This window comes from Scophthalmus maximus, chromosome 19 (genome assembly GCF_022379125.1).
Source record: "Scophthalmus maximus strain ysfricsl-2021 chromosome 19, ASM2237912v1, whole genome shotgun sequence".
Classification (NCBI taxonomy): Eukaryota; Metazoa; Chordata; class Actinopteri; order Pleuronectiformes; family Scophthalmidae; genus Scophthalmus; species Scophthalmus maximus.
Genome location: NC_061533.1, coordinates 15,042,320 through 15,065,011, shown reverse-complemented (window position 1 = coordinate 15,065,011; position 22,692 = coordinate 15,042,320). Strand labels below are relative to the sequence as shown.

At 44.1% G+C, this 22,692-nt stretch overlaps 1 protein-coding gene across 1 annotated transcript in view; it reads left to right on the top strand.

Moving 5' to 3' along the window:
• Nucleotides 1-22,692, top strand: part of mef2cb (myocyte enhancer factor 2cb) — a 197,335-nt gene that overhangs the window by 42,195 nt on the left and 132,448 nt on the right. The gene's annotated exons all lie outside the window — the stretch shown is intronic.

The following is a 22,692-nucleotide window of genomic DNA, read 5'->3' as shown; positions in this document are numbered from 1 at the left end:
TTCAGATTCGCACAATCATATTAATAGCGGGTACTTGAAAATCACAAAGGGAGATTTGTATTATTTCGAGTGTGAAATGTGATATATGTCTGTCAGAGGCAATAAACAGTTGGGAAACTGAAACATTAAGTAAGGAGGAAATATACAGCGTGTCTGACAATTGATATAAACACAAAGCTTGTGCTGACACAGCAGCACTCACACATTAACAGGCCACCTTGACCTGACGAAGACACACCAGCGGCTCCAGCCCTCGCGGCTCATGTCGGGACCACAGTGGCAAAGTCATCGCCGCATCTCTGGCTAATGGTGCTAATATTTGTGTGGGCCATAAATAAGGCTAACAAATAACCGCATGAAAAGAATTAATGAAAAGCAAACAGAAGTGGAGCAGCGAGATGCATGGTTATACAGAGTAGCGACAAATTACCCTGGGGGGGGGGGGGGGGGAGATTGGTGGTGGGATGAGGGGGCTCGGTACAGTCATTACTCTGTACAGCGCGTACGGTCTGGATAACACCTGTGTTTCCCTCCGTTATGCCTCACCCTAATTAGCCCACACACACCCTGGGGATCCTCCGACACACAAGACCTGGGCTGGGGGAGGGAAGGGGGGGGGGCATACAGAAGTTAAGGTAGAAGGGAAGGGTAGGTGTAGAGGATGGACCCTTGTAGTACAGAAGTCAATCAATGCACTCTTGTGCTGATATCTGATTAGAAAATACTATAATGAGCCAGTGTGAGAGAGAGAGAGAGAGAGAGAGCGTCATGCAGCAGCACAGGCAGAAGTGAACTGACATCTGCTGACAGCGGTGAGAACTGGAGGCTGAGAGGTGCAGGAGTCACACAACCCCCTCTCAGTTTCATTTGCACTCACCCCATGGTTCGGAAGTGTTGGAAAGAAATGTTTGTTAATTTCAGATGTTACTCTGATTCTTGTTAGGAACACCTGGAACCCCTGCCCACCCTATTACGCCCTCCTCTCACCGGGGATAACGCAATCACCGCATTGTCGTCCTTGACAACCGCGACCTGGCGGTCCATCTCTTTCGCGGAGGTGTTGTGGCGATAACCTCATGCTGCAACACATCTAATAAGATTGAACTGGAGTTATCGTCACATTTTTTTTTCTTCTTCTTCAGACCTCATATATGTTCCCATTCTACGTAGCTAATGTAAATTTTTCACACTGCATAAGTGATTGACTGATGTATTTCTTTTTATTAGTTTCCTTGGACTATTTTTTCACCGTGTTGTGGATATTATCTTTCCCCTTCTCATTTTGATCCTCCCCTCTCCCATGTATTTCACTGGTCGGGAGCCAAAAAATGAAAGAAGATAATCAATGTGATCAGGTTACTGCTCACCAGCGCATTGACCCCGCTTGGTGCCCAGATGGAAAGGATTTACAGAGAGAAAGACAGAGAGATGTAAATGAATCATATATTGAACTCTGGGTGTAAAGCACCCAAGTTATATCACAGAGGATGTTTCCAACAGTGAAATTGTACACACGAATGTATATATTTACGCCCGGAGGTTATGTTTTCACTCTTTGTTGGTTGGTTGGTCGATTGGTGTGTTTGTCAGCAAGATTACTCAAAAAACACAGATCGGATTTCAACAAAACAGGGTTGGAAGTATGGGACGTGGGCCAAGAAAGAAGCCATTCAATTTTGTCGCGGATCCAGACAAAGGTGCAAATGAAAGGATTTTTTAAAGTTCAATCTCAATATTGCGAGATAGGGCATTTTTGTTGTTGTTGACATTATGACCAAATTCCCAGGGGTTGTTGCACGGACTTTGATGAAAAAAGTCAGACATGTTCAGCTGTTTGATATCTATGCGTATCTGCAATTTAGTGCGGCTCTAAGACAGTTGGGCATCGCTGAAGGTATGCGCTCTACGAGTGCCATTCTAGTGTTAGTTTGGACCAGACTATTTAATTGTTTGATGCATTTCATTGCTATTTAATCACAGTAATCTCTACTAGTAATTGAGTAATTAAATAATTAACAAAAATGAAGACTATAGTTTGATCATGTGCTCTGGTTCCTGTTTTAATGATTGACCCCTGTACTGAAGTATCTACAGTTTCATCTGCCCCTGCCATCACACACACACACACACACACACACACACACACACACCGGATTGTGTGTCAATTCAGGCAGACATACACGTAGATTAATGCAAATGAGTTGAAGCTGACATGCAAACATTTTGTCAATCTATTGCTGATCTCTTAGAGGAAACTCTACCTGTGTGTGTGTGTGTGTGTGTGTGTGTGTGTGTGTGTGTGTGTGTGTGTGTGTGTGTGTGTGTGTGTGTGTGTGTGTGTGTGTGTGTGTGTGTGTGTGTGTGTGTGTGTGTGTGTGTGTGTGTGTGTGTGTGTGTGTGTGTGTGTGGTCCTGAGGCACATGATAATTTGATCCATGCTTGTCTTTGGAGTCAGCGTGTGGGGGATTGGTGCTCTGTATATTTATACATTTTCAATAACTTAAACTGGCCATATCCACATCCTGCTTCGTAAAACAATGTTAGTTTTCACTGAACCATGTGTGAGATTATTAGAAAGACCAGTTTATGCTTATTTCATGGTTTGATTACATTGCATAACACAGAATTGCTGTGAAAGCAGTTGTAATTCAATATATTTGTGTATCATAAATCACATTTAAGTTTGAAGTCTATAAATAAATCTATATGTCCTCATAAGCTCTCAAGATGGGTGGTTTGTGGTAAAGATAATTACTGTGTTCCATAAATTACAAGGTGCTAGAGCAAGTGAATGTGTGTCGATGCAGGATAGTGTGAGCAAAAAGTACAAACTGTGGTTTTCCTGTGCCCTTCCATGCGTAAGGAAACCACACCATAGCGGAATTTTTACTCAGAATATTTTTGGTTGAATTTGCAGATTTTTGCAGAGGTCAACAGAAACCAACTTGTAAGTTTTTCTGCTACATATCCTCGTATTGGGGTGATATTATTGAAAATTCCCCACTTCCTCTTCAGATCTTCCTATCACCTCTCACTTCCACTTTTTTTTTCCCCCTTTACTTAAACCTTCCATTGCACATCTCCTCTCTTCTCCTCTCCTCTCCTCGACACTGAGACAGATCTGAGACTCCTCTGGCGGTGACAGAAGTAGGCTGCGTTCGCCACAGTGCCGGCCCAATCAGTGACGATCTGCATGGTAATGTGTGGCAGGGGCGGTATAATGAAGTTCCCAGCTTGCCGACTGGAAGGCTATCCTCCAGTGTGCTGAGTGATTTATCTCCTCTGTCAAGAGCCAGGACAGCCAGGACTTGTCCTTCCCAATGGTCCCTGGGAAAAGGAGTTGAGCGGAGCCAGATAAGAGATGGGAGAGCAGAGGGCCCGGGTTGCCTGCAAAACATGAAGCAACACACATACATTATATTAAAGCAAACAGTACCAGATACATTACAGTGGAGACCAGAATCTGTAGCCGTGTAACTATTACTATCTGAAAATGTATAGCGCAGTTGTTATGGCGTGTTTAGTGGGACCTATGACTCTCCCCATGTTGTTTCACTCATTTGTCCCCTGCACTGTAGGCCTATCCATCACGCACATCCTGCCCAGAGCAACATGACAAAATGCAACATAACTCTCATTCATGATTTACAACTCTTTTGTGATGTAGCCACAAACAAAACCTAATAGTCCTGTCATCTCTTTTGCAGAATGCAGGCCACAAAAAGGAAAGGGGAAAAAAAAGAACAACAATAAGAAAGGCAAAACATGTGAAGTCCCAAGATACTTTTGTCCTGCTGCAGATACTGTAGTTGATCCATTGAGATAAAAGAAAGAACACATGACACGTTGGCTTGTCGAATGACCTCTTATTAATACAAACTTTCATACTACGGAAATTTCAACATTATTTTTAAAGAACCTTTTCCTATATGTATTCATAATTTGTAACGTCTTTTAAACCCATTTAAACGGTTTAAAATGTTTTCAAAAACAAAATAGAGTGAGATGACTCTCTTTAAAGAGCACCACCAGTGCTGAGGAGCCGTTTCTGCTGTTATTGTGATGTGATGGCATAATGTTAGATGACAGAGTGGTGAAAAGACGCACATAAAGTTTTCAGCAACATCAGCTGTTTCAACCTCAGGTTAAACTCATCACTTTCAACATAGTGTGGCAGACCAGACTCAATTGATTTATTCCTCCCATAGGCGATGGGCCAGTGCTGTCGGCAAACTGCTGTGTCATTAGTTACTAGTGCTCTCCGTGTCACTCCATGAACTCTGTACTCATTTACCTGCATGCGACAGAAGTCAAATGTATTGTAGTGATGGTCGAGAACGGCGGTTACTTGCAGTCAGCCATATGTGGTCCCTGCATCGGATGTCCCGATCCGATATTCCATATTGGTATCGGGGCAATATTGACCAAAATGACTGGATCGGATATCAGAATAAATAAGAAGCAAAATCCGATCCGATAAACTACCGTAAACATACCAAATAAATGTCTATTTACATATCTACTAAGCCTAGAACGGCATTCCGGCATCATATTTTCAAGGGAATTCATTATTATTTATTTAACAGTTTACAGTTTTTTTGTTTGTTTGTTTGAATGGTGCTGACCGTAAAACATTCTGCCAAAAGTTCTGTGAGAAATAAAACAGCAGTATTCCATAACTCGGTCATGCTGCTGGCCATGTATGTCTTCCTCTGGGGGATTTGATTATTTGTCTTACAGTTCAGTATGAGGTTTTAGATGGCTAGGTTAAGCAAAGCACACCCTGAACAATGCATTATTGATATTTTATGTAACGAGTGGGGAAAAGATTGTATCAGATTAGTATCGGATCGGTACCGGCAGATACTCAAGGTTGCAGGATCGGTATCGGATCAGACACGAAAAAGTGGTTTTGTCCCATCCCTAGTCCCTGCACCTCACCTCGTCGCTCCAGGTATGATCCTACCCAACATGGGTTTGTTTTAGATAACCATGTCTCAATGCTCAATGACCAGAAATTTAAAAATGAGTTATTTTTTTTTATCCAGTAATCTTTTAGACTGAACATTTTAAATGAGGTTTTGGACCTTGCTCTGTCATGTTAGCAGAGTGAAGTATTCACTTCTACATTAAGGGACTCAACACTCTGCCTCAGGTTCATCCTGACTTGAAAACCGCTTTTTTGACAAGAGGAGTGACACTTGAATTGTGGTCCTCGAAGCAACGCTAATGCCAAATGAATAGGTGTGACAGGTTTTCAGTTAGATTATCTCAAATTAACCGCATGTTGTTTTATATAAAATATGGATATTTTTGCCAAACACTAGAGACATTATCACACAGATAATATTCTGGAATGAATTTTTAATTACACTAACAATGCGCCAGTGTTTTTTCCCCCTCTCACCTCTCCTCTTCTCGTTAATTAAAATAAATGAACACAGCCAGGGGTTCTCATAAACTGATTTGGCAGCAGTCAACCTTACTTGGAGTGAATTAAAATATAAGGCAGTTGAATTTATTATCTTAATTTCCATTGTGTGTACCATCAGCCAAGTTACACTGTTTGTGAAACACAAGGAACGGAGAAGTATTTTCATCATTTGTTTTCTCAAAAGCAAGGCTCGGCATTAAAAAAAGAGTGTGCGACGAGCATCGATTGACAGGATATTCTGAGTACACTGAAGTGTAATTCTGACAAAAACAAAGAGTGTGAAGATAGCGTTCCCAAAGCTTTTGAAACAGAGTAAAATACGCAGCTCTAGGAAGGAGTTGCCACTATAAACTGTCACAGCTCTAATTTGCCACAACTGGAGAGTTTTTCTACCATTCAATAACTTAATTATTTTCAAAGTAAATGAATCTATCTTGAGACGTCAGAGAGATGTGAAGAATGTGAGAGAGTAATCTTCTGCCTTGATAGATACCGGTGGATCAGCACTGCTGCAACTGCTAATGCGAGTCAAAGGGGCTGGGCAGACAGCGCTATAAGAACAAGACCCCACAGAAAAAAGGGCAAAATTGATCATACCGCTGCATCATATTGAATCAGAATTTTTTGTTTTTTGTCTTACAGAATACTGCTACAGGATATCAAATCACTGATAAATCAAAGGGAAAGTAGGGTGTGAGCTTTTATGGAGGTTTCTTGGCGAGTTTGTGCCCTTGGTTTCCATACAGTATTTGTTGATTAATTAAATAACTTCTCGGTTCCTTCATGCTCTGAACAGTCCAACCCCCTATTTTATGTAACGCTCTCGGCGAGCAAAACAGATAAATCTAATTGCAAGGTAACCAACACCAACAGAAACACCTACGAATTAGCTAACAATGTCAAATAACATAGATTGCTTCTATATTTTTAGCAAAGGTGTTACAAGTAAATTTACAAAGGTGGTGTGTGATGGGAGTTAGCGTATGTGACCAGCTATACGGGCCTAATTAGAAAATGTCAGGGCCGTGTTCAGAACGGGGATTGACTTCCTCCATCTTTGACCCTATCACAACAGGTCAGCTCTAAGTACGTCAGTTCACACCTGGCATTAGAATGTGTCTTCACCTAAGTCTTGGGTGTGATGAGAATCGTACTTCCTGATAAACACCTATCATTATGGTTCACAAAGACCCGATAAAGTTTTTGAGCCAGCCTACAAAATAAGATTTTAGTCATAAAAAAATAAATAAATCAACGTATCGATTGATGTTGTGACGTCAATATAATGACTACTAATATGGGTGGCTGTGGCTCATCCACAAACTGGAAGGTCAGTGGTTCGATCCCCCCTTCCCCCAGTCAGCATGCAATTTAGGCTTAAGTGCCCTTGGGCAAGACACTTAACCCTAACGTGTGTTCCTGTAGAAAATGTGTGGTACTGAGCAGCACTGTACGATCGTGTGCGTGAATGTGACTTTGAGTGGTTGACAAGACTAGAAAAGCGCTATTTACCATAATAACTCAATGTATGGGTAAAGCGTCAAAATACTTTTGGTCCATCATTAAACTGTAGCAGGTGAGAATGCCTTCTCACCTGCTAAAGGGAATTGACACTTCTGAAGGAATGGCCACGTGTCCCCTGACCACCTTCGAATGTGAGAGATCGGATCTCAAATACGTTCACGCCTGTATGTAGAGCTGTCCACATGTGATTAAGCCGAACTGAGTGAGACGGTTGTTACTACCAGGTCTGGAAAGAGAAATTGAGTCAAGTGATTGTATTATGGGAAGAGGAGGGTCTCCGTATACTTTGTTCTACTTACAACCCTTATTGTTATGCTGCTTCAAAGTAAAGATGAACACAACCTCCACTCTGTCAGTATACCGATTTGGTAATTACTGTATCATTAAAGAACAATGACGGTATTAAAACATAGAGAAGTAAACAGCTTTGCCACTTCTTCCCTTGTATCACACAACAAAAGCCCAGGACGTTATTTTAGTTATAAAGTAAACATGTCCCTCCCGTCTTTATTCATTTTTTTTTTTTTTTTATCAGGCATCAGTAATAGGGCACAAAGAGAATGGAAAAATATTTTCCATTTTGTGAGTCAAAAGGATCCAGTGTAACCCTCTTGTTCACCGTAGCTCATTATTAGGAAGCGTTAACAAGTCCGTGTTCAGGCAGAGGGAGAATAAGTACACAGTAATTGACTCCTGGCCTCTCTCATCGCGATAGAGGCCCGATAAAATGGGCTCTGCTTTCACAGGCGTGCAAGATGACTGAGGGAACAAGCGTGGCTCGTTTGTCATCAGAACCGCATGAAAGAGGCATAAGGCCTCGGCAGATGAACCGTGAATTTGAACTTGCATTTTATAATGGACCCACTGAGTGCGTCTCTCTCTGTCTGTGTCTTTATCTCACTCACTCATCTATCATCTGCATCTGTGAATGAAATGAGCATTTGTGTGACGCTGTTTCACCACGTAGCACATCATTTCAACATTCAATTGCGCACACACACACACACAAACATTCGTGCACACACAAAAACTGTGACTTGAATGTTGAAGACATGTCGGTGCAGAGCACAGCCGCGGTTCGGTCGCAGCTGAGGCTGGCGTGTGTATGAGCAGGCTCCTTTAGAAGCAGGCAAGGGTGACAGCGTCAGCTTGGCTCTCCTAATGAATGTCTCACTTCCCCCGGCACACTCCCTTCACTCTCCCCTTGCAGGCACCTAGCACCCCTCCGCCTACGGGCCCCACATCTCACCGGTCGACAGCTAGTGCCATCATTGGTATGACCTCATGGCCTCCCAACCTCGCCCGCGGAGCCATTGTCACTTTGGTTTTGGCAAAGGCTGCGGTTCCGGGGGTGGTGTCAGGCCACGGTGAAGGGCAAATTGATTAATAGAAGCTAATGAGAGACGGAGGAACAGTGGAGTCAATACAGACATATTCGTGTTTGTTTTATATTTACTGTTGCAGTGCTGCATGACATAACGGGAAGACAGGATGGCAACGCACACACACACACGGTGTTGTTGTGATATTTAAATATACTTTATTAGTTCATTTTAATTAGACAAAGCCACATGCACGCACCAAGCACTTAATTAGGAGCACTGTGCTAATACTGGGCAGGGTCTCCCTTTTGCTCTCATAACAGCCACAAGCCATTCTGCATGATGTTGTTGTCTTTTGAGGTTGTGGTCAATGTTGACATGACTACCCCGCATCATTTCCGCACATTTGTCAGCTGCACACTGATACTGCGAGTCTCAAGTTCTACCACATGTCAAAAGTGTTCTATTGGATTCAGCTCTGGTGACTGGGGAGACCGCTGAAGTTCACTCAGCTCATTGTAATGGTGCATTATCATGCTGGAGGTAGCCATTGGAAAATGGGTACACTGTGGTCACAAAGGTATGAGCATGGTCGGTGACAATACTCAGATAGTCTGTGGTATTCAAACCATGATGAATTGGCATTAAGGAGCCCAAACTGTGCCCAGAAAAACATTCGGCACACCATGCCACCAACACCAGAAATTGGGATTCATCGGAACAGGCAACATTTTTTCCAGTCTTCAACAGTCCACTGTCGTTGAGTCTGTGCCCAATGCGGCCTCAGGTTTCTGTTCTTGACTGACAGGAGGGGAACCCAACGTGATCCTCTGCACACCCGCCTCAAGGTTCGACGTATTGTGCATTATGAGATGCTTTTCTGCTCACCACACGAGTGTGTGTCCGAGTTACTCTGGCCTTACTGTCGGCTCCAATCATTCTGGCCATTCTCCTTCTCTCATCGACAACAAGTTTCTGTCAGCAGAACTGCAGTTTTTATTTTTCACACTATTCTGAGTAAACTCTGACGACCTAGACCTGGAGATCGTCAGTTTCAGAAATCTTCAGGCCGGTCATGCCAAGTCATGCAGATCGCATTTTTTGCATCATCGAGCAGTATTAGAGATAGGCGTATTAGTCGCGTAATCCGACATGACAACCGCAATTATATAGGCGGCAGAAGAGTCTGGTTGTAGTCCGTAAATATTTGTAGCATTAAAATCTTACGAATAAGAAGTGGCCTGTGTATAAAGACACACTGCGGATGGAAAGGAAGACATGTTCTACTCGTTCCGCAGGTGAGCCTGATGAGTCACGCTGGCCCGATCCCACCACTGCACAGAGGGCACAGAGCTGTTAGCCTGTTTGTGGAAAGTTTATTAATATTGAACGTATTTTGTGTCCAAATCGCACCAAATTCGACGCTATGCGAGCCACATACAGACAGAGACAGACAGACGGAGATTCCTTGATTTATAGTTATATAAACAGGTGTACTTCTAACAAAGTGCTAAGTGTGTATGTTGTAATATTTCTGTGTAAAATGTACTTCCTTAAAAACATGACACATTTGAGACAAGGCTGTTTGTTCTCAGAAAACCTAATGATTAACACATCTGCCAAACAGGGTGAGAACCCCAAAAGGCTCCGTAAATATGATAAGACTTGAGCTCCTGTTAAAACTTCTGTGCTGAATCGATGCTGCAGATATGCCGCCGCTGTGTAGCCTACGCTTTAGTTCAACTCCCATCCCATCCATCGTCTACCGCTTTATTCATTTAAGGGTCGCGGGGGGCTGGAGCCAATCCCAGCTGAAATTGGGCAAGAGGCGGGGTACACCCTGGACAGGTCGCCAGCCTATCACAGGGCCATATACAGAGACGTACAACCATTCACTCTCACATGCACACCTACGGTCAATTTAGAGTGGAAAGGCCCTGGTTGGTTTGAACTGGGATTTAAACCCAGAACCTTCTTGCTGTGAGGCGAAAGTGCTAACCACTACGCCACCGTGCAGCCCTAGTTCACCTCCCTAGAAAATGTAAATACATGCCACGGTGATGTTGATCCCAGCGACAGTGATTGCTTTCTCTTGGTGGCCTGTCTTGTCCATGGCTCTCAGTGGCCAGACAAGCACACGCCCCAGTTCAGCTCAATGGTTATACACACCATCTCCTCTGACATCTTCTCTCTTGTCTGCGTTAATAACTGTTCAACATTTATTTTGCTCCAACTCCGTCATGATCCCCACTGTGCTGCACACGTACGCACAACGTGGCACCGAAAAACCACTGCTAACTAACGTTTGAGCTGCGTAATTGCAGGGTGACAAACACACCAGCGCAAAAGCTCACAACAGCGTAGGCCACTTGCGTAGACTACTGTAGGCCCTGCACTGATCCTGTAAACCAGTACACCATGCAGGCTTTACATTTCATTAATGACATGTAATACATGCAACTTGGATGGTGTTATTTTCCTCTGGGTGCTCCTGCTTCCTCTCAGAGTCCAAAGTGGATTCTGAACTTTCGTTAAGCTTTAGGAACTGTATTCTGGAGTATATGCTAACCCACCATACCCCTGAGCAAAATATGTGAATTAGAGCTGCAACAGTTAATCGACTTATCGATTAGTAATCAACTACTAAATTAATCAGCAACTATTTTGAGTGGTTTTTTATGGAAAATAAGTCAAAATTCTGATTTCAGCTTATTAAATATGAATATTTTCTGGTTTATTTGCTCCTCTATGACAGTTAACCAACTGTCAGTTTTTCACCATTTTATGACATTTTATGGACCAAACAACTAATCGATTAATCAAGAAAATAATCCACAGATTAAATGAATTATGAAATTAATCGTTAGTTGCAGCCATGATGTGGATGCAGTAAATGGATGGATGAATAGGTAATATCTGTTTTACAAGTATTTAAAATAAATAATTAGTTCAATTGAATGTTTTACTGAAATTCTTTTATAGGAATTACTTGTAAATATATCAGAGGTGCATAATGCAGACCAAATACGATTAAAGGACCTAAGTGAAATGACGAATTTAATTTTTAATCCACGCTACATAATAATCTGCATGAGCATTTACAGTGCAGTATCAAAGACCACAGGCTTGTACACAGTCTGGTAAACCCACTCATTTATATACAGTCACATTGTCGGCTTAATGGAGTGTATACGGTATACTCGCCCTGGACATGTTGGTCTGGTTTGTGCAGTGGGAAAGTGGAAACACTGTCAGTGTCATTGGTCACTCGGGCACTAATAGTGTAATGACTATGATCACTGGACAAGCATCGATTGTCCACCACTCTAGTTGTTTCTGTATCTCCCGCACACAGGAGCAGACATGCACACAGACGTGGTTAAATGCACACGACGCATGAACTCACATGTGCTGTGTGTGTAATTCACTTTAGCAGAAACGTTTGTCTAACCATGGTCACTGAGATTGTCCACCACGTAATTTTCTCTTTTGGTGTCAGAGGTCAGAGTTTGTCCTTCCTGTTCTTCATCTTTGTTTCTCCCTACCTGTCCGTTTTTCTTTGATTTGGGGCTTTTCAATGTGGTTATCCGAGGCGTATCGCTCCCCTCTCACCTACTTGAGCAAGGTGACAATTACAGGGTTTCCAAGCTGAGAGGAGATGCTCATCAACATCTATAATTTGTGGGGACCCCTGTCACACACACACACACACACACACACACATACACACCCATATGCACGCACGCTCGCACTTTACCACCCCCACATGTCCTGCTGCTCCTCACTCACAGGGATGGAGAAAGCGAATCCAGAGTCATGACAGACAGACAGACAGACAGACAGACAGACAGACAGACAGACAGACAGACTCACAGACATATCATTATCTAAGCCTCCCCAGGAGGGTGGGTTGTTTGATGATAGCAGGGCTGAGGACCACAGCTCTCAGTCCCATGATGCTCTAACACAACTCTCTGCAAATACTAACAAATACCCAGACACCTACATGTTCTGCAGAGTCCACCTTTGCCTATCACCTCATCCTTTACTACCTCCAACTTTGGACTGTGGTGTGCCGAGTTTATTGTTTAGTCCAAAGTCTCAGAGAGAGGGCAAGAAACGAGAGCAGTGAGTTGTCCTCCTCATGGAGATGTTTGCACGTCAGATGTTTGAAAGCCACCTCTTATGACAGAGTGGACAGGTGAGGGGGAAACAAGACGGGATCAAAATCTAGTATATGGCTGGATGGTCGACATGTGGTCGACATGTGATATTGGGGATGTAGCTGAAAACTGTTGTTGAACTGCTGTAAACAACTCCTCTTAATGGAAAGTGGCGACAGCCTACTCAAAAAAATGTCTTGTCGTCTTGCTTAATGTTGCAAGACGATGTCATACGCTAATCAGAATATTCATGTCATCTCGCCATTCTGCCTGCAGCTGGTAATGGGGAAACTCCACACACTTGGTCAGCAGACCAGTGGTGTAACTTCATGTAAAGCTTGAGCTGTTTTCAGACATGAACAGTGTGGAAAATGTGCTGAGCGGTCTGGACCTTTCGCAGAGTTTGCCGTTCACATATGAAGAACTCAGCAGGGACTGTGAATCTTCCAGAGATTTTGGGGCTGGCAGGAAAAGTTCTGGGAAATGTCCGGCTCAACATTTTGGCAACACTTCCTCACATGCAGCCCCTCTGGCAATTTTGAGGAAAATGTCAGAGTCTGAAAGCAACTTTAGTCAGTCCATCAGTCAGTCAGTTGTTGCATCTCTACGGTTGTCCTCGCTGGACCGAAAAGAAGAGAAAAAAAAATCAAGTGATTTAGCATAACGGCAATAACCATGCTTGTTTTTTTGCCCCGATCCCTCTCAGCTAGCTCTCCAGATGTTCACAAACTCAAAACACTTCCTCACTCCCGGTCTCCCCTTCCCTCAGCTCCTCTCCTGGCCTAGACCCTGTCTGGACCTAAACAGGAAGGGCGTGGCGCTGAGGTGGCACACCAGGGTCGCGACCTGGCCTCCCTCCCGTCATTAGAGCCTCCAGCTGGGCCAGGACTTCCGTTGATGTGGTCCACCGAGGAGGGGAGGCAGGGGAGGGACATCCCCTTAATTGTACCCTAGGTCATAGCGAGAGGAATGTCTGAGGTCTGAGGCCTTGTTACACACACACACACACACACACACACACACACACATCCGAAAACGCTCATACACATGCTCTCCCTCTTGCTCTCTCTCCTCTGTCTCTCGTTCTCCTGTGTTCTCCACCTCCCATACACCCACCCCTGTGGAGAAGGCCACTAATTGGCACATTGGCTGCCAGTGTGGGTGTGGAGGGAATGTCAGAGCGCCACGCCATAGCACGAAACCCACAGACATCTCCAGTGCAATATGGGGACCCTGGGGAGAAGCAGGGAAGATGAAGAGCACCCACAGCTCCTTTTGACCACTACATAATAAAAAAAAAGTAGGTAAAGCAATAAGATGTAGTACAGTAGGTCAGTGTGTCTCGGTGCTGGACGGGCAGGTATATGTTACAGGTAAATGCAACGCATTGGTTGCTTACTGTAGGTTTTTTCTTCAGCAAAAAAAAAAAAAAGGTGATGCGTCCTGCTGTGACAAGAAAAATTCCCTTGTTACCTTTGCTGCTTTGATGCAAAGATATTTATGTTAAAGGAAAAAAAGAATCGGTTTCAAAAATAAATCTCCATCGCCAGTGACATTAAATAGGAGGAATAGTAAATTCAACCCAGACTGTGCATTCATTGCCAGGCAGATCAATAAAAGTGCCGTTACAGTTGGGCATTTTTAAAGTTTTTATGGGCCCTCATCCTCTCTTTTCTATTCATGCCATCTGGAATGTTCCAGCTGTGAAAAATTTTGTCTGTTGCAGTTTTATTTATTTTTTCTTCACACCATATTCACACACACAGGAACATAGGCTGTACAGAAAGTACGCACATTTCCCCTTCCTTTTTGTTTCATTCAAACACCAATTTCCAATTATTACACACATTATATAAATGCAATATCTCTGTAGGTCATTTATTTCTCCACTGACAACAGTCACAGCTATGTATTATATCATTTGATGACTAAACCAAGAATTATAAATGCTCATAGTGTTAGTCTTATTCCCGACATCTAATTGGTACGTTATTGGATTAAAGACTGCTTTCCCCCCCCCACTTTTAAATTGATTGAATAAATTCTTAATTTCAAAGACTGCAATCATGCTGCTGATGAATGTGGCTTCAGATTCATTTTAAGGGTGTAAAGACACATTTATTATGTAATGTTTTAGCCACTAAAGGAACAAATAAATAGTCATTCAATCGTGTATACAGTATGTGCGGAGGAATTTTCAGGGGGATTGTCGGATTTCAGGGTGAGCATTGCTTACTCTTTCACATTAAAAGTCAAGATGAAAACACATCCATCGAGTAAACTTAAGTAATCCCCATACACATACAGTAGAGTTGATTTTCTTTCCTTCTGTGAGGCAGTAAATAAATCTGACTCATCTTTCGGCTCACTATCTGTTCTTGCTCCCTTGGTTTCTCTTCCTCTCGTTCCCTCTATTTTGTATATTCTCAGGGATTAAAAGCTCAGCAAACAATACAAATGTGACGTATGCCCGCCATAAAACAACCCAGGATGATCAACCCTTACAAAACACCAACTGAAAGTCACCGTGAAACAATGGCAATTCTCCAATTAGAGACTAAGAGCAGGGTGGTAAGTGGCGGGGTTGACATAAAGACAACAATAGAGTGGTGATGAGGGGCTGGTGAGAGTGGGTGGGAGGATGGGAGTGGGTGGCTATTGGTGCATTCGCTATTGGCTGAGGTGCAGGGGGCCCTGAAGGAGGGGAGAGCAGGTCAGTGACTGATAGTCCACACGGCGGAGCCTCGGCCCGTGGAGCACGCAGCCAATTTTCCAGTCAACACATGAGTCAGTCAGCAGAGATGCTCCCAAAATAAATGGCGTCCCTGTTTCAGGCGGAACCACACCCTCTCGTGGTTTCTTAGAGGGCAGCGTGGGCAGGCTGGGCGACCGCCCCTTTGGGGTTTCTGGGGCTGGGGATGGATCTGCAGCGGCGGGGAGGTGGCAGAGGTAGAGAGAGGCAGTGGGTGGTGTGTGGGGGCTGTGGGGAGCGCGGGGGCGTATTTGAGTTCCCAAAATGGCAACATTAGGGTGAGGTGTTGGCAACCCCTCAGTCTTTTCATTGTTTATTGTTTACCCGCACCGCGGACAGTAAACAATGGCACGCCCTCTCTTTTGGCACTCGGCGGCATGAGGCTGGACGTGAAGCTGACCCTGGAGATCGGGCTGTGGCCGGGGCGTCCTCCAGCACACCGCTGGACACTCGCGGGCAGACGGAAATCTCAATCGCTGTCTTTTCCTCTCTTCTTAGTTTTTCACTCCCCTTCCGCACCATACGCACCCCTTACAAAGGTTGCCGAGCGTTAAAGCCGGACAACAAGTTGTTTGGGCCGGTCAGATCTTAGATGCCCCGATGACACTCGGCCTCCTCTTACATTTTGTGCTCTCACTCTCTCACTCTCTCAACCCCCTTCTCTGTCTCCGTGTCTTTGCCTGTGTATGTGTGCATGTCCCCGCCCGCGAGGGGTCTCGTTAGCTGTCAAGTGTCGTCTTTATTAGCGCTCTCTGTGAGTCAGAGGAGTGACAAGAGAGAGCTGGGAGTCGGGTCTTTCATTACCCCTGGCGACGGAGGTGTCATTCTCCCCATCTATTATTCATATTCTCTTTAATTTAACCAGGTAGAAGTGGCCTCGCAGCCCGGTGCTCACAGACACAGTCAGCCCGGCAAGACAAACATGGACGGGGAGTTTTCTCATTTGAAGCCGTTCCCAGTGAGTCAATCTGCTTGGTGGCTGTCAGGAGACAGAGCAATTATATGTTCGACTCAAAATCCAAGACCTCAAAAATGTAATGACATGAGTGCCATCTGTTAAAAATATTGCCTTCAGTTGGCACAAAGTTGTCAAAATATTACTGTATCGTCCCAAACTTTGAATTCGCAAAAGGCTTGATGTGATTTGTTTATGTTAATACAGAAGTGCTAAAGCTCTTTTCTCTGTTTCATGCTTGAAAAGAGAAAATGCTAATCATTGCATAATTAATTACGTGCATATGATAAAATTGTTGTTTTTTCTTTTGTTTGTTATTGTGTTTTTTTTCTTCTCTCCCTTTTGCAGATATTTCTTAAATTTGCTCAGGGAGAGAAAAAAATTAATCTTTAGGGAGTTCCACCTTGCCTGCATTAGATAAAAAAGATCAAACTGTAAGCATACGCCCTTTAATGCAAAAGACACACACACATGCGCACGCACGCACGCAAGAAAGCATAAACTCAAACTGAAAATCCAAACCACCCAGAACACACACACACACACACACACACACACACACACACACACAAACACTGACTGACTAAAGCCTTTAGGAGCTCCAACTTCTCAAAGTTGGAATGATGAGAAGTACAAGGAGAGCAGAAAGGGATGAGACAAAGGAAGAGGGAAAGAGAGAGAGGGAGAAGAAAAAGAAAAACGAGAGGAAAAAAAACAAAAAAACATTACATCTGCTAGCCTAGAATTAGAGCACGAATGTATTGTCACTCAGCTGAATGTTGCAAACTCCAGGTTCCCTCAAAAACAGGGACGTCTCCGTCGCCGCCTTTCCCCCCTGAGGACTGGGTGCATTTGGGGAGATAATTGACGAGTCCCCTGGCATGCAGCGGGAGAAGGAGCACCCCACTCAGAGACTCGCAGCCACACAAAGCTTAGTGCGCTGGGTGTGTGTACGTGAGCTTGTACGGCAGAACAACAGACTGCAAAGATGGCATGTTTGTGTTTATGTGTGCGTATTTGTGCGTGTCCCGTGCGGCGTGTGTGTTTATCAGGCAGGGAGGAGGAGAATAGGGTGATTATTCCTTTCTTCGCGTGTAGCGTAATCCATTTCCGCTAAGCTTGAGAGAGCACCCAGGAGTAATGAGAGATGAACCTGAAAGAGCCAGACTCTATGAATACAGTTCTGAGGAGGGCCTGTGCTCCTTCTTTTTCTTTTCATCCCTCTCTTTCTCTATGCCTCCCTCCCTCTTTTCCTTTCCTCCGCCTCTCCATCCTTGTGCCTGTGGATCACTGCCGTGTTTGACGAACAACTGTTGTGTCTGAGCTTCAACTTCTTCTTTTGCTTTCCCAAACTATAAGGAGGCTGTGCCGGATCCAGTGCGACAGATTCAATTCCGTCTTTCCTTTTTCTTTTCTTTTTTTAAACAAAAAAAGGCAAACTGGCTGCCATAGAGTAGGGGAATTGTATGTATCGCGTTCATGTACAAGAGGAAAGTTTTAATTGTTTACAGGGAAAGTTCTGTTGAGTTGCAAAAGTTAAGTTGGAATAAGTCTTCTATTTTCTATTAAAAAAAAACTAAAGTATTTCTGTATATTTTAAACAATTGGCCAAAATACAGTATATTGTATTGTTTCAGTATTTACAAAATATTTCATTTCCCCTTCATTTTTTGATACAGCTCATTGGTTTGTCTAACTGTACAGTGTTATTTTGCATATGAGCCCACAATAGCTGTAGAACAAATCAAAGTACAAAACTGATCACAATTATTACAATTCACATTTTTTTAAAAGTAAGATATTGCAACATTAGAAAATGTGCAGCACAATTGCATTCTTACTCTTCACTGTCAAAAAACAACAAAAAAAGCCCCTTAACATTACTGTACTTTATCCAGGGCTGCCCTGTCTTTTAGGCAAAATGTAGCCACACAATCTAAATCAATGTACACTTATAAATTTACCTTTTTGTCTGATTTTACCCCAGCACAGTACATTGCTGCTAATTACTGAAAATAGTAATAGGTATCGGTTGCAAAAAAAAAGAGACTTGAAATGTATGTTTAGTTCACAAAGTGATACCGGAAAGAAAGTGCAGTGAGTATCACTCACTTTAGATTAAAGAAACTTTTTCAATTACAAAACCTGTGCTTTCCGCAAGAGTTACCAAACTGATGCCTTAAATACTCACAACAGGACATTCCTGTCTGCCTGTTTGCTTGGTCAACATTTTAGCACTGCTCTTGTTCATTCATTTTCTTTATTAATTTACAGAAGTTGAGCAAAATACAATTTCGACAGGCTTCTTTCTCCCTATCGAGCTACATAATATCTCTGTTCTTTCAATCTATAGTAAAGAAGACTTTTAAAACTATTATCAAAAGTCACACAGGAATATTAAACATACACAAACGCTCATTTGGCTGCATAAAATCTGTCTTTTTTTAGCAGCCCATACTCATCGGACGAAAAGGGAAAATCCAGTCAGACATGACAATGAAAGAAGACACACGGGCCCAAGTTCCCTAATATTCTGACTGGAATCATAAATACTTCCCCTGTTAACAGACTGAGGAAGCTGTGATATCCATATTTTCCTGTTGACTAATTCATTCATAGGAAAACAAGAATGTCTCCCAGTGTCAAACATACAGTATTAGATGGACACTCATGGTGAATCACCGAACGATCATCCCCTCGTGAAATCTACGGCAACGAGATGAAAAATTAACATGCACACATTTGTAACTTTCACTTTCACTCTGTGAGGCCAAATGAACAAAGGGAATATGTGCAAATGTGTGTGTGTGTGTGATGGAAGGCTGTGAATTTTGTGCGTGCGTGTGCACCAGCATATGTGTGTGTATGTGAGAGGGAAAAGTGCATGCCAGCAGAAGATTCAGCCGGAGAGCAGTAGGCTCTCGCAGTCAGTTTGTCCCCGCTGTGTGCGCTCCCACCCAACGCCTCCATTCCCGACCCCCCACGGAGACCTCTGATTGCCGTGGAAACCGCACTTAAGGAGAAAATTAGGATTGCCTCCTCCCTAATATAAAAGTGCGGCTTAATTGGTTTCATTTATCACAGACGGAAATGCTAAATAAATGTTGTGCTATCTGATTTCATAGGTATTTGTGCACAGACGAGATGAAAATAAACAAAAATTGAAACGGCGGTGGAGTCGAAGGAGATCTGCCTCCGCCACGCACGTGTCAGTGAAGACAAATAAAGAGGCAGCACCGCAACAACTCACAGACGCAGACAGGCCAAAATGTGCGAGCACACAGTACGCGCACGCACGCACACACACGCACACACACACACGCACACACACACACACACACACACACACACACGGAGCCGTGCAGCACTTATCCTCATAGAAACGCCCTTCAAGGTGGACTCAAGTGGGCTGAGTGCAAATGTGGAAAATTACCGCCCTGATCCGACCACCCCTTGCACAATCAAGACTCGAGCCTGCGGGCTTGGTGCAGGTATATTTATCCCTTGTGGCTGTGAATCTTACATACATACAGACATGCAGACAGAAATGAACGCCACAAAAAGCATTTCGCACACATGTAAACAGAAAAATGCTCAGCATGTGGCCATATGCAAGCACCTTCGCGCGAGCCCACGATCACGGGCATGTCACTTTAACAGGAGCACAAGTACACATAAACATAGAGCTCAACACAATTTCGGAGCAGACAAAAACACCAGTCTGCTTCTCTGGTCAACTCTATCCCTCTGCAACATTCCCTGGACCAGGGGCGTGTATGGTCCCACCAGAGGGTGACAGCGGTCAGTGGTCACCTCTCTCTCACTGACTGGTTCTGTGTTGAACCATAACCACTCCATCACCACACGGCGTCCTGGGGCCAGGTGAGCGTGCCCCATACCCAGGGCACAACACAAACATCACTCCAGCCTTGTTGCTGTACATATATGCACGAGGGGCAAGCAGCAGGGCACGAGTGGTTAAGGTTTATTCCTGGACGTATTCATTACACAGTGAAAGGGTTGCAGTTGGGGCTAGGCAATTGTGGCGCCAGCGTGTGATTGTGGCAAGACGGCCCGACCGCCCAAAAATGGCTGAGCTAACAGGGACGGGAGAGCAGGCGAGGTTTACACTTGCACTCGCTAGCCTTTTGGCGAGTTTCGTCTCCTCACCCCGTCCACGCCGACACACCTTATGATGATTACTCAGCCCAACTGAAACCACTATACACCGCAAGAGTTTGTCGGTTGATCACAACGAGGCGGCCTGATTGAGAGCAGGAGGGCCGAGAGACGACACAGACAAAGAGACCAGAGGCAAGAAATCCGCCTCTCTCCGCCTTTTCATTGAAACTCACAACTTCACACGAGACCGCCACCAAGCAATGCTGGCAATCACATGCTCTTCCGCAAAGAAATAATAGGCAGCAAGGCGGAAAGAGAGAGAGAGAGAGAGAGAGAGAGAGAGAGAGAGAATGAAAGATGGGAGGGTAAGAAAGTGAGAAATGGATTGAGAGAGTTAAGAGAAACTACTGCTTTGGAGAAGTAACTGCTCAACCTCAGAATGTGGAGAGAGAAAGCTGTTTATTTGATGATTCTGTACTTTTGAAATGGTGAAAAACTTGCTCCCGTCACCTTTGCCTTTCTATGGCCTGTGTTGCTGAGGGTGTTTCACTCTTAAGATGTTGTGTAGCTGTTTCGTGATGAGAACGCCCTGAGGGAGACACAGCGGGACACGGGGTGTTAGGGTTCAGCTGTGTTTGCTCGCTTACAACCCGAGGAGGGGGGGGGGGGGAAGAAGGGAAAAGCACAGAGACATAAAATCAATGATGAGACTGTTAGTGGAGGTTTAAAAGGGAGCGTTTAGAGAGGATCCCTGGGTGGAAGGTGATGTAGTTGCAGTTTGTAAAAAAAGAAAAAGAAAAAACGGGATCCAACTCCGCACTGTAAGAGAGCGAGGGGCAAGACGGCTTCTGTGTCAAACTGTGATTCTGTGTGGAAACATACCGGAGTGATGGAGCCAGAGGATGAGTGAGCTCGAGAAAACACGCGTTGAGCGTTGCTTTTAAGTGTGTTTGTGAGGTGGAAGGGGGAAGGGGTGGAGAGCTGGTGTTAAAACGTGCACCTTCGCATGCGTCTGTGCATCTGCGCGCACATACACACACACACACGCACACACACAAACGCCAGATCTCTGTGTGGTTCAGGATGATAAATGGCGTCCCATTCTCTCGCAGTGACAGCTCGCCGTGGCAGCAAATCTGATTCTGGCCTCTTAAATCAAGACATGTGGTTGAACGGAGGCAGCGAGATCTGAGGTTTGCGATGCCTCTCAAAGAGAATGTCTGAATGGGGCCTTTTGATAAGAAAACAGCTTGAAGCCATCCCACACAGGCATGAAAACAGCATGCACCTCCCGTGTGAGAGCCAAACAGATTGGAGGGGATGCGATGCTGGATCTGTTCCTATTACCCAATGAGCCAAGTGCGCAGAGTGATTGACAATGATTAAGTGTAAGAGGGGATGCGAGTGTCATTCCCCGAAACATATTTCCTACGTGTCAGTGTGTAGGAGGGTTGGGCAGAGCCTGTCCATCAAAAAAGACAGGATGAATACGCGGCCCCTATCATTTACAGATATTATCACTCTGGATCAGATCACTGTCCAACAGTCTCCTCTGATGTTTTCCCTCCAGCATTGTTAAAGTGTATTGTTTATTTTTGTTTTGTTTTTTAGATGCAGGGGTCAGCACAACAATGAAGAGATTTTTTTTTTTGAAAAGAAGAAAGAAAGGAATAAAGAAAGAAAGAAAAAAAGAGACTCCGCTTCATGCTGGAATGCGATCATCCAAGTTTGTAACATAGAATCTGTTGTGGAGTCGCTGCCAAGTTTTAAGGGAAAACAGCACTTGTTGACAAGTTGGCTGAATCGCGATCAAGGCACCTGCCACACGAAGAACCTGAAACAGGCGCCATTTGGCGGTTCAGAGGGTCGCTCGCTCCGAGTTGAGGAGGGAGAGCTCGTGCCAACTTCTCCTTTCAATCATCCAGTGCTTGTGGATAATAACCCTGCAACTTTCAAATTGTTGGTTTAATATTCAATGCACCAACAGCAACAACAAAACAAAAACCCCCCCAACTTAGATGTGCTCATTACGCCTTTCAGGGCTTTCCTCCTGCTCTCACAGTTTTCATCACGAGCTCACCACCGTGCAGTCGGAGCCGTGTTTCATTAAGCACCTGCTCTTTGTTCCCTACTTTTGAGTATTAGCGGCCTGCTGAGTTCAGTGTGCGCTATATGTTGCAACTGCATAGCAAATTATAAACACTGAATTGAAGTGGTTGTGGCAATTTCACACTAATCAAAACAGGATATTTTCAAACACATGAAAGCAGAACAGAAGTTAATGACGCCGGTGAAACGTCTTCATTTGTTCCTAACCACCTTTTAAGTGAACCGTAAGAAATCGTTCAGAGGAGTGGCTTCCAGGAAAGTATCAGGGTTATTATAATACTTATTGTCACGTGTATAATTTCTATTTTCTT